At 38.5% G+C, this 14903-nt stretch overlaps 1 non-coding gene across 1 annotated transcript; it reads left to right on the forward strand.

The window, feature by feature from the left end:
- Positions 1-4699: 4699 nt before the first annotated feature.
- LOC138827125 (U6 spliceosomal RNA) lies at positions 4700-4806 on the forward strand. Its single transcript, XR_011371983.1, has one exon. It is a non-coding gene; the product is annotated as a U6 spliceosomal RNA (small nuclear RNA).
- The last annotated feature ends 10097 nt before the right edge of the window (positions 4807-14903 follow it).

The raw sequence follows: 14903 nt of genomic DNA on the forward strand, positions 1-14903 counted from the left end.
CCCCACCCACCAAAGTTGTAAAGTTCGTTTTTCGAGAAAACAACATTGAAATTCCACCTCACCCCAGTTAGAATGGTTATAATAAAGAACTCTAATAACAACAGATGCTGGAGGGGATGTGGACAGAAGTGAAGCTTTCTACATTGTTGGTGGGAGTGTAAACTTGTTCAACCACTTTGGAAAGCAGTATGGAGGTTCCTCAAAAGACTCCACATAGAGCTCCCCTATGACCCAGAAATCTGACTTTGAGCATTTACCCACATGATCACAAACAAGACCATACTAAAGCTACCAGCACGACTATGTTTATTGCACCCCTATTTACTACAGCTAAGATATGGAACCAACCCAGACGCCACTCAATAGATTAATGGATCAAGAAAATGTATATATACACAATGGAATTCTATGCCTCCATCAGAAAAGATGACATTGCCCCATTTGTTAGGAAATGGTAAGACTTGGAAAAAATTATATTAAGTGAAGTAAGCCAGGCCCAAAGAAACATAGGTCTCATGGTTTTCCTTATTTGCAATAACTAGTATATGTCTGAGTCAAGCAGAAAAGGTCAGATAACTTGATGTTAGGGGAATGAAGCCCAAGATAAGTATTCAAATGTTTTTTTGCCTTTCATGAAATTGTTTTTAACATTTTTATAAGATGATTTCTATGTTGCTTTGTATGTTCCTCCCCCACGGTATAACCCCTGCTTTCACTGTATTGATGTAGGTATAATTTGTGGAGGGGAAGGGAAAAAAATCATTTAACTAGGGATATAGGTGGACCTATTGCAACAATGAGATGTATAACTTTATTCTTTACAAGGATATTTTCCTGCTACTTTGGTTGTTAAGAGTGTCTATAAGAGCAAGCATTCTGTAGGGAGCTGGGAGACACCATATATTCTTTACTTACTGAGATTCCTAAGTGACTTGTACTGCATTTTGCAAGTCGAATCTGTCAAAACCTACCAGTTGTAAGAGATAAGAGGAGTGGTAAAAGAACTCATGGAGACAAATACATTTTCAACATATTTTGTTCCAAGCATTCCATCTAAGGCATAGTCAACAACTAGTGAAACTTGTGTTGGCTGTAAATATGTGTCTTTCTCCATGTGTGCATGTATACATGTGTATATGTATGTGTGAATTTGTGTGTATAGTAACATACATGTGTACATATATAAGGGCATATACATACATATATGCATATATAAATAAATATACATATGCAAATACATGTACATATATATAAATCAGTGTTCAGTGATTTAATCAATAGTTCCCAGCACATTGTCATTCTCACAAAGTGTACATGTTAAACTGCTCTGAGGAGCTGTGCTCTATGATGGGTATCCTTTGTTCTCACTTGCCCCATTACCTTGTTTTTCATCCCCGTGAACAACTTCGGTCTGCTTACAATAGGATAGTTTTGTTTTCATTACATGTAGTTACTTACTGATAATCAAAGACAAAGGTTTTTTGTAAAAGAAAAAGAACTTTTAGGTCTCAAGTCAAAATATCTTACCTATCCCAATGATTCCTATGAGATAAAATTTATAACAGAAGAAAAGTGAAAAGGAATTCCTAGATCTGTTGTTTTGCCATTTAGAATGGCAAAGAATAATATCACGCCAATCTTATAATTGTTAAAAACTGCAAGGGAAACTGTTGGTCCCTATCATGTTCCCACAAAACCAGTGGATCCTGAAGGATAATAGACCAGCTGAAATTCTAAGTAGCAGACATGGAGCCTGAAAGAGAAAGACCATGAATGAAAAAGGGTGAAAGAGAGAAGTACAATAATACTGAAAGTACATAACAGATAAACAAGAGCTGTATGAGAATATTCATACTGCTATCTTTAGACTCTTCATGTACATTTGAAGGTATCTGATGTATGATAACCCATCAATATAACATATAAAATGATTTTGATAAAAAATAAAAATGATGATTCCCTGCCTGGTTTTAGGATGAGGATTATGATGGCTTCATAGAATGTGTTCAGTAGTGAACTTTCTCTTTCAATTTCATTGAAGAGTTGGAGGAGTATTGGTGTGAGCTCTGCTTTGATGGCCTTGTAGAATTCCGCTGCAAAACCATCTGGTCCTGGACTTTTCTTAGATGGAAGGTCTCTTATTGCTGTTTCTATTTCAATGCTTGATATGGGCCTGGAAAGACTTCGAAAAAATTATATTAAGTGAAGTAAGCCAAGCCCAAAGAAACATAGGTCCCATGGTTTCCCTCATTTGCAATAGTTAGTATATGTATGAGTCAAGCAGAAAAGGTCAGAAAAGGTGATGTTAGGAAAATGAACCCTAAGATAAATGTTTTTTTTTCTTTCATTCATTTGTTTCTAACGCATTTATATGATTATTTCCTTGTTGCTTTGTATGTCTCTCTCCCACATTATAACCCCTGCTTTCACTGTATTTGATGTTGTTATAATTTGTGGAAGGGAAGGGGAAAAACAAGTCGTTTAAATAAGGATACAGGTGGACCCGTTGCAACAATGAGAAGTACAAGTTGTCATGTCGAAAACGAACTTTGCAACTTTGGTAGGGGGTGGGGGGAGGATTGGGTGGGGGGGAGGCTTGGAATGGATGGGAAGGGGAAATATAGGAGGAGGCTACAATGCTTGATAAGAAATATACTCATTATCTTGCCCATGTAATTGTAATCCCTCTGTACAGTTTTTTCACAATAAAAAAATAAAAATGACTCAGAAGAAATTATAAGTGCAAATATAATCTTCCCAGAAGAACACTCTCAGAGATATTTCATGACTTTGAAAAGGATAAAGTGGCTCAAGTTAGCATAAATTTAGAAGTATGACAATTCACAAAAATATAAAAAGATATTCATATATTTCATTATATAACCCAAAGCAGAAAGCAAATATTGTTTAGATGATTTTTTAAAGCATAGTCTTTCTGGAGCTGGGAAGGTGGCTCAATGGGAGAGTGCTTGCCTTGCATGCATGGGGCCCTGGGTTTGATTCCTCAGCACTACAGAAGTAGAAAAAGACGAAGGCTCAAATGGTACCGCTAGCCTTGAGCTGAGGGACAGCACCCAGGACCCAGAGTTCAAGCCCCATGACCAACAAAATAAAAATCAACAAAACACTGCTGGGTGCCGGTGGCTCAGGACTGTAACCGTAGCTATGCAGGAGGCTGAGTTCTGAGGATCCCGGTTGAAAGCCAGCCCAGGCAGGAAAGTCCGTGAGAATCTTATCTCTAATAAACCACTAGAAAACCAGAAGTGGTGCTGTGGCTCAAGGGATAGCGTGCCAGCCTTGAGCTGAAGAGTGCAGGGACAGCGCTCTGGCCCAGAGTTCAAGCCTCAAGACTGACAAAAACAAAAAACACAAAAACAGTCTCTCACTTTTGTGGTCTCAACTCTGTAATACCGCCGCTTCAGACGAAGGCTAAGATTTTGGGTGTGGACCTTTATCATCCCTCCTAATTCAGACTGTACTTGATAATTTTTTTAATAAATAATTTGTTCTTAATTTTCTTCTTTGTAAACTCACATGCACCTATAAAAAATGCTTTGGCCATCCCAGTAAGCTTCTCAAAGTACCTCCTGAGGACGACTTATAAAAAGTTGTATTATATTACAAAAAGGAAAACAATGCAACAAATAAAGAAAATGGACAATTAAATATTAATGATTAATCAAATAAAAAAACAAACAATTACCAGTGTTCTACATATTAGATTTTACTACTTTCTCATATTCCTGTACATTTAAAACTGGCTAAGATTATGATGTTTAAAAAGAGGATTTTGTTTTGGTTTTTATTTTGGGTCTGGTCGTGGCCCTGGAGTCTGAGCCTGGGCGCTGCCCCTCAGCTCTTCAGCTCACGGCTAGCACTCTACCACTTGAGCCACATCACCACTTCCAGCTTGTTTTTTGTTTATGGGTGTTGAGGAATCGAACCCAGGGTCTCAAGCATGCAAGGCAAGCGCTTTACCACTGAGCCACCTTCCCAGCCCCTTAAAAAGAGTTTTATAGGCTATGAGTAGTCTTTAAAATTACCCACTAAGATTACTTTTTATGGCTCATCTCATCATTTGTATATGGCTTATATCATCATTTGTTCCTCACTAACATGTAAAGTAAGGAAGCCCTAAAAATTAAACAGAAACTATCTAGTTAACAAAGTCTTAACTCTTCACTCTGCTTCTTTACGCAAAGACTTTGCAACTTCTTATTGGTAATGTTTCTATAAACTCTGAAATGTACATAATTAGTACCATATGTCTGCTACCATAAACCTTAAATACTTTATAGAAAAGTTTATCACCTGCCAAACAGTCCTAATTTTGGCATATATATGCAAATTCCCAAAATTAAATACATTTAAAATTTAAAACTTTTAACAACCTTAACACTTGCTGCAGTGTTCATTATGACAGGTGCCTTGTATAGAACAATTGAATTCCTCCTCCTACACATCTCTTGAACAACAAATATCTGGAATTATTTTGTTTTTGACATGCCAGTCTTGACTTTATTCTTAAATGTGTGCTTATGTAAGAAATGCATGGTACTAACAGTTTGTTGTATTGCTAACAAAAAAAAAAAAAGAAATACATGCTTCTAAAATTTCACAAGAATTCTTTTGAACTTACTTTTTTTTGAATTGTCTAGTTTAAGAAAATCAATTACACTTTATATATAAAAAATGTTCTGTGCTCAATTAGGCAGCAAATACGCTAAAATTGGAACAATACAGAGAAGATTAGCATGGCCCCTGAGCAAGGTTGACATGCAAATTAGTGAAATGTTCCATATTTTTGCAACAACAGATGCTGGAGAGTATCTGGCCACAGGGAACTCTAGTGCATTCTTGGTGGGTGTGTAAACTTGTTCAACCACTTTGGAAAGCAGTATGGAGGCTCTTCAAAAGACTCCATATGAAGCTTTCCTATGACCCAGCAATCCCACTTATGGGCATTTACCCGAATGATCACAAACAAGACCATACTAAAACTACCAGCACAGCTATGTTTACTGCAGCATTATTTACAATAGCTGATATAGAGCCAACCCTGATGCCCCTCAGTAGATGAATGGATCAAGAAAATGTGGGTGTATATAAACAATGGAATGCTATGCCTCCATCAGAAAGAATAGTATCACCCAATTTGTTAGGAATTGGAAAGTCTTGGAAAAAAATTTATTAAGTGAAGTAAGCCAAGTCCAAAGAAACATAGGTCCCGTGGTTTCCCTTATTTTCAATAACTAATATATGTCTGAGATAAGCAGAATAAGTCAAAAGCTATGTGCATATGAGCAGATAAGATGATATTAAGGGAAATGAACCCTAAGACAGGGACACAAGTATGTTTTTTCTTTCTTGTTATTGTTTCTAACGTACTTATGATGTGCAATGTGATTTTTTTTTCTTTCTGTATATGTTCCTCCCCCACGCTATAACCCCTGTTTTCATTGTATTTGAAGTTGGTACACCTACATCCTGTGTATATGTTTCTCTAATTTGGTGAGGGGAAGGGAAATACAAAATGGTTAAATAGGGATACAGGTTAACTCATTGTAACAATGAGATGCACAAGACACTCTGTTGAAAAATGAACTTTACAATTTAGTCAGGGGGAGGGGGGAGGGGAGCGTATTTGTGGAGGTGGGAGGGAAGGGATGGTGGGAAGAGGGAACAATGCTTGTTAAGAAATGTACTCATTATTTGCTCCCATAAATGTGACACCTCTGTACAGTTTTTTTATAATAAAAATTGTATGAAAATGTTCTTATGTCTTGGTAGTGTAAAAATATCAGGAACAGAATAATGAAGGAATGTTGTAGACTGAGGTGAAGTCCATATAAAAATGTGCAAAACTGATGAGCGGTATATTGTGTTTTACATCATTTAAGTTACATTGAAAAAATAGGGAAGACCTAGAAGAATGAATTCTCTTTTTGATATCCTATCATAGTTCCTTAGCAGGATGAACTCTTTCCTCATTGTTGTAGAGGCATCATCAGATGAGAGGAACTGATTTTTTTTGTTGGCTTCCTTACATTTATTTGTCAGTTTATGAACTACTAGTTTATGTCTGAGACAAGAAGAAAAGGTCAGATAAGTTGATGCTAGATGAAATGAACCCCAAGATAAGTAGTCAAATGTTTTTTTTCTTTCTTGCAATTGTATTTAACATATTTATAAGATGATTTCTTTGTTGCTTTGTATGTCTGTCCCCCACGGTATAATCCCTGCTTTCATTGTATTTGATGTTGTTATAATTTGTGGAGTGGAAGGGCAAAAACAAACCGTTTAAATACTGATATAGGTGGACCTATTACAACAATGAGTTGGACAAATCCTTATGTTGAAAAACGAACTTTCCAACTTTGGCAGGGTAGGGAAGGTAGAAGGATGGGAAGGGGAAACAAAGGAGGTAGCAGCAATGCTTGATAAGAAATGTACTAATTGCCTTGCCAATGTAATTTTAACTCCTCTGTACAGTATTTTCACAATAAAATTTTTTAAAAAAGAAACTAAGGGAAATTAGACACACAGGCTTTGGAAAGTGTAAGGTCTGCTCCTAGATGGCAAGCAGACTCCACCCTCCTCGCAGCAAATTTTGTACCCAGTACTTGCGTTATCTAGGCAACTGGCACAAATGGAAGAGGTCACATCTGCATCTGCTGAGGTGACATCTGAATTTGATGTGGCCACAAATTTCTCCGCCCATAACTTAGATAAGGTCTAGCTCAGGCCCAGATGACCTTTCTCTGCTCTTTTATAGCTCTTTCTCATCTCTTTCCTTCTCTTCTCTTTCCCAGGTCTCTTCTCTTTCCTCGCTCTCTCTTTCCCACCTTTCCCAGATGGTCTCTATTCTAGCTCTTTTCTAGCTCTTTTCTAGCTCTTTTCTCTCTCTTTCTCAGCTCTTCAAGCTCTCTTTCCCAGGCCTTTCCCCACCACGTTGAGGACCAAGATGGTCTGGTGTCAGCTGGAATGATGAATAAACCTACTCCTTACCTGAATACCACGTACATGCTGCTGTTCTTCCTTAGCTAACTCTTTTTAAAATCCTAACAGAAAATGACCATTTAGGATGAATGATATTTGATTTTACAATCAGAAAAATGTTTAAAAAATTATATAGATATAAAATACTCCAAAAGATTTATTCTATGAATCTATCCCTTGGAACAAATGATACGAAGTTGATTAATGTATTTTACGATAATACATATATTCACATACCTATTTATGTTCACATAAATTTCACTTAAACAACAATTAAATGACTATATTTCTACCATCTACTTGGAGTATACTTAAATCTCTAAAAATGACTATGCTGCTGCTATAAACAGCAATTCCCCAATTGTCCTCCACAGAGGGCATCCACAGCGTACTTTGTGATAGGGCCAAAGCCTGAGTCAAGAAACTTCCCAATGGTGCCCAGTGGGTAAACTGTTTTGATTTGGTTTAAAGAAAACTAAAAAGAAACATTATTAATACCTTGCTCTTTCGTGATATGGAGACCACCTATGAGAAAGAGTTCCTACCTTGCTCTTCAACACAGTTGTAATGAAAAAGGAAGGGACAAGACTGTGAACTTACGATGCACAGAGTTGAGTGCCATGCGGAGTCAAGGCGGACCATTAGTCGAGAAACAAGGAGTTGCAAGTCTAACCCACAAGACACGGCAACATCAGGCAGGCCATAGGCAGTGACAGTGAATTTGTAGCCCCATTCATTATTACTGCTGTCAGAATGAAAGAGCACCATCCTTAAACGTCACGTTCTAGAGAGAAAAAAAAGTCATGTGGTCAACAAGATGGAAGGAGGCAACAACTCAGCAGTTAAGTATATTCTTTTTGACTCAAAAAAATCTTAAAAGCGGTCTCCATTTCTATAAGTTCAAAATGATTAAGGGAGAAATGTACACAGATGATACCAAAACACAAAACTCACAACTACATTTAGAAAGCAGAATTAGTAGAAAACTGCTGCTCAGCTTTCTAAAACTCAAGTGACTATCTGCTCAACCAGTGATCACTGGCTCAGTTCTTTGTTCTCAACCAAGACCCTTGATAGGAGAGAGAAGTAAACAGTCTGAAGCAGGCTGCAGCCCAGATATTAAACAGATCTGTCAGCCGGGCTCCTAGCTTTCACCATGGTTTAAGTCTTTCTCTTGGATCCACTGGCCCTTCTGAACTCAGAGATTAACAGCTCTTTAATTTATTCTGGACAACACTGGTATTAGCAAATTTCTTATGAAGAGCCAGATAGTTAAATTTTTAGCTTTTGTAGGCTGCATAATCTCTACTGCAACTGTTCCTTTCTACAAGTAGAGTATCAAAGCAACCCTTAGAAATATGGGTGTGGTTACATTCTAGAAATGTGCCAGTATTAAGGTTTGTACTTAGAGCTTTGAGTATTTTTCAGCTATTTTGCTCATGGCTGTCATTCTACCATTCAAGCCATGTCTCCACTCTGGCTTTTTGCTGGTTGAGATAGGGCTATCTTAGATTTGTCTACCTAGGCTAGCTTTAAATCTTATTCCTCAAATATCAACCTGCTGAGTAGCTAGGATTTTGAACAATATGACCATGAGCCACCAGAGCCTAGCTAGTCCTTCTCTTTCTACACACCATACCATTATTGCTCTAAAGTTGGAAAAAGGACAAGAATTGCTACAGAAGTACTTATTTACCTTGTTTGGGGAATATGACTTACCTTAGGCCACTTATAAGTACCAACTTTGTGTCAGTGTGTCTTCCCACCTCTAGAGTCTGTAAATTCTAGATAATCATACCTGTGAAGGCATAATCTCTATTATATTCTTTCTCTTGTTTTTGATCCACTATTGCTTGGAAGAAAAAACATGTGAGTCTTAGCGCTTTTTGGTTTCACACCTCTCATCAAATTCCACTTCAAAATAGGTTGCCCTTGGGCTAACAAAGACAGATACTTCATGGCAGTTATTTTCATAGTTATAGGCAGATTTCTTGGACCATATATGTAATACCACAGGCTGTTCCTGCTGCCAGGTCTCAACATCCAGTAGGCAGACAAATGAGTAAGAGAAAATTCCAGATATTACTACACAACCAACTGTCAAAATAAACTATCAGTGCTGTAGATCACAGGCTTTGACAGCCCTGATGAAATTTTATACAGGCTAATCTGATTTTCCTGTCTACGCAGAGATCAATAGACATCTATCACTTAGCAGAAGTGCATTAGGATTATACTTTAGGGACTCATGCTTTTATCTTTTAGCAGTGACACAACTATTTTTAAAAATAAGTATTAGTATGAATTCCACTGGAGAAAAACACTGAATTAAAAGTTTAAAGAGCTCACATTTTTACTTAGGACCTTGGCATGTCTAAGACCACTCTTTTTTTCCTCTAAAAAATAAAGTTTTCTTTTTAGCTCATGATTCTAATCCTAGTTACCCAGGAGGATGAGATCTGAGGATTGCAGTTTGAAGTCAGCTTTGTCAGGAAAGTCTTATCTGTAATTAAAAGCCAGAAATAGGTCAAGTGGTAGAATGCTAGTCTTGAGAAAAAGGGGCTAAGGGATAGTGCCCTGGCTCAGAATTCAAGCCCCAATACTGGCAAAAAAAAAAAAAAAAACGATTAAGATTGGATGCTGTGGCTCAAGTGGTAGAGCACTGGCTTTGAGCTGAAAAGCTCAGGAACAGTGCCCAGGCTCAGTTTAAGCCCCACAACCAACAAAAACATCAGGGTTGGAGGCATGGATTAGTTGGTTGGTAGTGCACTACCCAATGAGCCAAAGCAACAGGTACTAAGTTTGAGTTCCAGTCTTACACCAAAAAACAAAATGAGAAAATAAAAAAGATCTGCTAAATGTACATGCCCTTTCTATTACCATCAGGCAGTTATGAAACTCAAAAAGACTGTGAACAAATCTTATATAATAAAAATTAAGTATGGGAGATAATTCTTTTAAATACTAAACCTTCTTATTTGTCTTTCCATGTACATTTTCTCTTTTAGACTTCATTTTTTGTGTGTGTGTGCCTGTCATGGGGCTTGAACTCAGGGTCTTGGTGCTCTCCCTGAGCTTTTTCATTCAAGACTAGCACTCCACCACTTGAGCCACAGCTCAAGCCTACCCCTCCTCATTAGCCCCCCTCCCCCCCAACTGGTTATTTGGAAATAAGAATCTCACAGGCTTTCCTGCCTGCACTGGCTTCAAATTGAGATCCTCAGATCTCAACTCCTGAGTAGTTAGTATTACAGGTATGAGCTACAAGCACCTGGCTAGACAAAAGTTACAGTCTTTATTTACATAGATTTTATGTAACTTAATATAACCTAAAATGATTGGATAAATGATTGGATAAAATGATTGGATATACAGCTTTTTGGCCTCCTTTCTTGTGCTAATGACAAATCAAGATGATATTTACTATCCCTGTTGGCAAAAATACCAATAAAGCTTCTAGAGGCAACTTATTTGTATATATCTGTAGTCCAGTAGGTTTTATATGGTAGAGTCATATCTCTCTGAAGAGAGGAAGCAAAATAGGTTCAGGGCCAACTGAAGTTACCTTGCTCAGTCCTCCTTCAGGGTCATTGTAGAGCTTCTTCAACAGCTCTGTTAAGGTACTGAACTCTCTCAAGAGAGTACATTGTGAAATGTCCAAAGAACAGAAGTCTAGGAGAAAGATGACCTAAAGGAAGATGAAGGAAGTACTCAGTATTCACTGCACATGCTGGTATTTCCACCAGCCCCCTCCTGGTTATTGAAAATAGCCACTTCTCCTTACCAGTTCATGAGCTGCCATGGAAAACACTGAATTACACAGTTTTTCTTTTTTTTTTGGGGGGGGGGAGTCTGGTCGTGGGGCCTGAACTCTGGGCCTGGGCTCTGTCCCTCAGCTCTTCAGCTCAAGGCTAGCACTTTACCACTTGAGACACAGCGCCACTTCTGGCTATTTTTTTCTTTTTGCTTATGTGGTGCTGAGTAATCGAACCCATGGCCTCATGCATGCAAGCAAGTGCTCTACCACTGAGCCACCTTCCCAGCCTTACACAGTTTTTCTACTATGTTTTTTCCACTATACTGTGACAAAAGGGATTCCAAAATCACTCTCATGCTTACCAGAAACTGTTACATATCTATCAAAACATAAAGTAGTTAATATTTTATATGGTAAAAACATCATTTACTACATTATTACCAAGGGCAAAGCTAGGGAGGGCTATAGAAGCTGACTACCAAAACAGGGAGAAGGGAACAGCAGATCACAAGAACATTAAGCATCATCCTAATGAACAATGTCAATCTAATTACCTCTGAAAGGGAAAAGCAGTGAAAACTTCAGTAGTTGGTATGAGTGATAGTTAAGTTTAAGGTGATTTTTTGTGTTGCTTTTCAATGAAGTGGAGATATCACTCTAAGTTATATCTGATCCCAGCACACAGAAGGCTGAGGAAGAACTGAGAATTCAAGCGCAGTCTGGGTAGACAGCAAGTTCAAGGCCAGTATGGGCTACACAGTGAAAACTTATCTAAAAAGAAGTGGTGCTGCCTGTAGTCCTAGCTACTTGGGAGGACTCCAGTTTAAGGTCAGCCTAGACAAGAAGTTTCAGAGAACTCATCTTGAGCAACCACATTTCAACCAATAAAAATCTGAACATATGATTATATATTTGTAGTTCCAGATATTTGGGAAGTACAAATAGGAAAATTGCCGTCCAAGCTGGCACAGACATAAGTGTAATACTCTATTTGAAAAATAAGTTAAGTAAAAAAAGGGGTGTGGCTGACTTATACATGCTTAGCAAACACAAAGCCCTGAATTCAAATACCAGTACTGTGAAGGAGTGAAAGAGAAAGGGAGAGGGGAAGGGAAAAGGAAAAGGGGAAAAGAAAAGGGAGGGGGGAAGGAAAAGGGAAAAATAAGAAAAAATGACCAAATGAGTCAGCTCTTACCCTTCCCTTTCCTTTAGTTTACAATGTGTCCATGAATCAAGGGTTCTGATCTAAAGCCAAGGCCTAAGTGGCCTGATCCAGAACTCTAAGCATTTTGTCATAATTGCTGAGACCAAATTTGGCAGAAGTGAACAGTCAATTTCTCACCATCTGTTGGATTTCATACAATTTTCGGTCGATTTACAGGAAACAAGTATCAATATTTTCAGTGACTTATAAAAGTCATAGATTTTAAAGGCTCAATACTTTCTTTTCTGGGTGATGATTAACAGAGATGGAAGACTCCCGTGACATGGAATAATATCATTTAAGAGTGCTGTATGATTGCAAAGAGAATGACTAGGCAGTAGAATGACCAAATTCTAAATAAAAACACTAGTGCTAATGGCTCATAACTGTAATCCTAGCTACTCAGCAGGCTAAGATCTGAGGATCAAAGTTTGAAGGCAGCCCAGGCAGGAAAGTCCATGAGACTCTATCTCTAGCTAACAAGCAAAAAGCCAGAAGTGGAACTGTGTCAAGTGTCAGAGTCCTCATCTTGAGCAAAAAAGCTAAGGGAAAGTGCCTAGGCCCTAAGTTCAAGTACTGGCACCTCCTTCCCCCCGCAAAAAAAGAAAAAAGAAAAGAAGGCTAGGCACTGGTGACTAATGCATGTAATCCTAGATACTCAGGAGACTGAGATATGAGGACTGGGGTTCTATGCCAACTTGACTCTCATCTCCAATTAACCAGCAAAAGACCTGGAAGGGGTGCTGTGGCTCAAGTAGAGCACTAGCCTTAGGTAATAAAGCTCAGCAATCAGGCCCTAGGTTCAAGACCCAGAAATGGCACAAAAAAAGACAAAAATAAGCTGAACAAGGTGGTGACACAGGCTTGTAATTTCAGCACTTGAGAGGCTGAGGCAAGAGAGTCACAAGTTCAGGACATTCATCAGCTACATAGTGAGATATGGTCTCAACAAAACAAAACCTTCCAAATAAAAAAAACAAAAGCAGAAATAACTATAGATCTGAACTGAAATAAGCCATATACATCCTTGATGCATGAGTTATAATTATCTGTTTTCATGGATTGTGTATTGATACTCACATTTTTCTATAAGGTCCACAGTAAGATCTTTGGCTCCAGATCTTTGCTCTTCAGTTGCAGATAGCACCAGGAGAACAGGCTACTTTGCACAGATCAGAACAGAAAAAAGAGCACAGAGCCAACTTCCCCTGGTGCCTCACTGAGCATCATCAGCTCACACTACAAAGAAACAGACAAACAGGAAATGTCCAAATAAGGTGTTCCCCGAACTTGGGCAGGAAATATCTCTATAGAAGCAGCGGTCACTGGCAAAGCAAAAACAAAAAAATACTATGTGTATGGGGCAAAGTTATGAAAGAGCTTTCAATCCAGAATTGAACCAAGAAAAATGGTGTTAGGAAAACTTCCCTATTGCTCTGCAGTTTTGTGGAACCTATAAATATTCTTTTTGCTCCACAAGACATCTTCTGCACCCCAAGACGCCCACCCTATTGTTCATCTCTTTCTTGTAATGAATCTTCTGTCTCTGGGCCCTTCTCCTGAGTCTTCAATCAAATCTCTCGCTAGCAGAGTTGAGGGAGAGTTGAAAAGAAGGTGTGAGTTTGATCAAGGTACATTGCATGAGTTTTATTTTGTTTTGTTTTTGTCAGTCATAGGGCCTGCACTCTGGGCCTGGGCGCTGTTCCTCAGCTCTTCAGCTCAAGGCTAGCTCTCTACTTCTTGTGCCACAACGCCACATCTGGCTTTTTCTGCTTATGTGGTGCTGAGGAATCAAATCCAGGGCCTCATGCATGCAACGCAAGCACTCTACCACTGAGCCACCTTCCCAGCCCCCACATTGTATGAGTATATGGACATGTCAAAATAAATCTACCATGTACCATAAATTGATAATAAAATATGGAAAAAATAAAGATAATCCATCATTGAAGGACAATAGGAAAATCACATTTTCGAGCAATTCATTTGAAAATGAAAATATAAATTCAAACATCAAAAATTGTTATGCTATAGTCATGTGACCTCTTTATTAGGTTTAAACAACAATAACAACAACAAAAACAGCATTGCTTGTGATATCACTGATATTGTGTGACTGGGGGCAGTGATCTCACTAAATGTTAGCTCTTCATTTTTGGAAAAGCATGTCTAATTTCAGGCTAAAGACCAGTGTCAAGGTACTTGAAGAACTAGGAGCTACATATTGTTTTTAAATGGTAAATATATATCACTAAAAAGAACAGAAGCATTTATTTGTTCTTTTGGTGGCAGTTCTGGAGCATGAGCTAAAGACCTGAGTGCTGTCCCTCAGCTTTTTTGCTTGAGGCTACTACTGCTCTATTACTTGAACCACATCTCCAATTCTGGCGTTTCTGGGGAGTGGGGGGAAAAGATGTGGTTAATTGGAGATAAAAAAAATTATTATATTCTGGGCTGTGAAGGTGGCTCAGTGGTAGAGCGCTTGCCTTGCATGCATGAGTCCCTGGGTTCAATTCCTCAGTACCACATAAGCAAAAAGGAAAAAGCCGGGAGTGGCACTGTGGCTCAAGTGGTAGAGCGCTAGTCTTCAGTTGAAGAGCTGAGGGACAGCACCCAGGCCCAGAGTTCAGGCCCCATGACCGGATCCAAAAAAAAAAATTATTATATTCTTTCCTGCCCAGACTGGCTTGGATCTCAGCTATCTGATTAGCTGTAATCTAGCACCTGGTGAAACCTTTAATTTTTTAAAAATTTTTTACTTTTGCCAGTCCTGGGGCTTGAACTCAGGACCTGGGCACTGTCCCACAGCTTCTTTTGCTCATGGCTAGCACTCTACCACTTGAGCCACACCACCATTTCTGGATTTTTCTATATATGTGGTAATGAGGAATCAAATGGCAGGCTTCCTGGATGCTAGGCAAGCACTCTAGCACAAAGCCACAT

Source organism: Dipodomys merriami, unplaced genomic scaffold (assembly GCF_024711535.1).
Source record: "Dipodomys merriami isolate MVZ:Mamm:240054 unplaced genomic scaffold, mDipMer1.0.p SCAF_1502, whole genome shotgun sequence".
Taxonomy (NCBI): Eukaryota; Metazoa; Chordata; class Mammalia; order Rodentia; family Heteromyidae; genus Dipodomys; species Dipodomys merriami.